Genomic DNA, 2632 nt, shown 5'->3' with positions numbered 1-2632 from the left:
TTTTTTCTGAGACTGAGTCTTGCTCTGTCACCTAGGCTAGAGTGCAGTAGTACAATCTTGACTCACTACAACTTCAGAATCCAGGCTCAAGCGACCCTCCTGTCTCAGCCTGCAGAGTAGCTGGGAGTAGAGGTCCACACCACCACAGCCAGCTAATCTTTGTATTTTTAGTAGAGACGGGGTTTCATCATGTTGTCTTAGCTGGTCTTAAACTCCTGGGCTCAAACAATCTGCCGTCCTTAGGCTCCCAAAGTGCTGGAATTACAGGCATGAGCCACTGTGCCTGGCATCTAGTTCCTGTTTTTAAAAGGTCACTCTGGGTGCTCTGCATCAAATAGATTGCACTGGGGCAAAAATGGAAGTGGTGGGGGGCAATTTCAGGAGTCAATTCCATTAGGCAAGAAAAGATGGTGCAAAGAATTGGGATGGAGGGAAGTGAATGGGTTTGTGGTGTGTTTTGAAGTTCAAAGCGACATGACTTGCTGACAGATTGGACTGGATGTTTAGGGCGAGGGCAAAAGAAACTGAGAGTACACCTAGATTTTTTTATGCGGTCACTGGGCAGTCAGTCCTGCCGCTGACAGAGACAGGAAAGGCTAGGGAGAAGCATGTTTGGGTGTGTGTGGGGAATCAGTTGTTTTGGCCATGTAACTCAAGCCTGAGGTTCTGGAACGAGGTCCAGGTTGGGGATGTGGCTGTAGGAGTAGGCGACATCATGGAAGGTCAGCTGGAGCGCGTGGACAGGAACAGGATAAGGAGAGTCTGAGAAGCAGGAGCTAGGAGGGGCCTGGGAGGAAGCAGCCAGGATGCCCTCATTAAAGAAACTAGAAAATGTTTCTTTTTCTTTACTTTTTTCTTTTTGAGAGGGACTCTCACTCTGTTGCCCAGGCTGAAGTGCAGTGGTGCGATCTTGGCTTGCTGCAATCTCTGCCTCCGGGGTTCAAATGATTCTCCTGCCTCCAACTTTTGAGTAGCTGGGATTGTAGGTGTGCACCACCACGCCTGGCTAATTTTTGTATTTTTAGGAGAGACAGGGTTTCACCATGTTGGTCAGGCTGGTCTTGAACTCCTGACCTCATGATCTGCCCGCCTTGGCCTCCCAAAAAACTGGGATTACAGGAGTGAGCCACCACGCCCGGCTGAGAAAATGTTTCAAGAAGGGCATGGGCAACTGTCATGAATGCTGCTGGTAAGAACAGAAGTGCCATAATTAGATCTGGCAGTTCTCCAGTGGTGAGAAGCACAGCCTCATTGCAGTGGGTTAAGGAGAGAACGCAAGTTGTGACATTGCCATTAGACTTGCACAGATCTTTGTTATGAGTGCAGCAGAAAAGTGGGCCAGACGTCTAAGGTGCGGTCTTGAAGGATGAGGAGAAACGGGTCAAGTGAAGAGGTGGAGAGGTCAGCTCTCTAACGAGGATGCATTTGCAAAGTCACTAGAGCAAGGGAACAGAAATGAAATAAGTGTGTATTTTCCGTGCAGGATTTCTGGAAGTTCAAGAGTCAATTGCATGCTCTGGGGTTGTGCGCTTACAGCAGTCTCGTTTAAATCCTGTCTGCATTACCATTATGTATTAAAGAGACTGAGGGCATGGCTGAGATGGTGTGATCTTTTAGCTGGCTGGTTTGAAAAAACATCTAGGATGGCAAGTGAGTGGACTTGATTAGCTACACTGAAAAATTCAGAATGGGGTAGGGGAAGCTTGTTTTTATTCTAGGACTAGCACATCACAGTGCATGGGGAAGGGAGAAACAATGAAGAAAGGAAAAAGGAGGAAGTTTAAAAAATTAACTGACAAGAACAGAAAATCAAACACCGCATGTTCTTCCTCATAGGTGGGTGTTGAACAATGAGAACACATGGACACAGGGAGGGGTGCATCACACACTGGGGTCTGTGGGGGGGGAATAGTGGAGGTACAGTGGGGGATGGGGAGTTGGGGAGAGATAGCATGGGGAGAAATGATAGATATAGGTGATGGGGAGGAAGGCAGCAAATCACACTGTCAAGTGTGTACCTATGCAACATTCTTGCATGTTCTCCACATGTACCCCCAAACCTAAAATGCAATAAAAAGAAAAAAAGAAAAAAAAATTCCTCCTGCCCACAAATCCCCATCTCAGAATGTTTCCCAGGGAACCTGACCTATGAAAACTTTATACTAAACAAAGCAAAATAAAATAAAACAAAAAAATTCCAAAAAAAAATTACAGGAGAGCATTGCAGACTGCCGACACTGCAAAAGTCCGCAGAGTGGGGAGGTGGAGGACCAGGTCCGATGCTGCCTGGGGTCTGAGCTGTCAACTCTCACCTGTGCCCCACATAGGCTGCATGCGCTTAACACAATCCTTATTCTTTCTTCTTTTTTTTTTTTCTTTTTGCATTTGCCTTCCTTGCTGAAAACACATTTAACCTCGTTAGTCTCACAAGATTGCTCTGAGGGTGGCAGGAGACGGCAGCCCCCCACACAAGGCACGTGCGATGCCTGCAGTGAGCGTCACGGCGCGCGGCGCGTCTGGCAAACCGCTGGCTCCGGCCCGCCGGCCTCAGGCAGGACCCAGGGCGCCCAGGACAGGGCCGGGCCTTGAATGCCTTTGCCTCGGAAGGAAGAGCGGACCCATGGGGCCTGCC

Source organism: Cebus imitator, unplaced genomic scaffold (assembly GCF_001604975.1).
Source record: "Cebus imitator isolate Cc_AM_T3 unplaced genomic scaffold, Cebus_imitator-1.0 Scaffold139, whole genome shotgun sequence".
NCBI lineage: Eukaryota > Metazoa > Chordata > Mammalia > Primates > Cebidae > Cebus > Cebus imitator.
Note: the sequence above shows the minus strand (reverse complement) of the source record.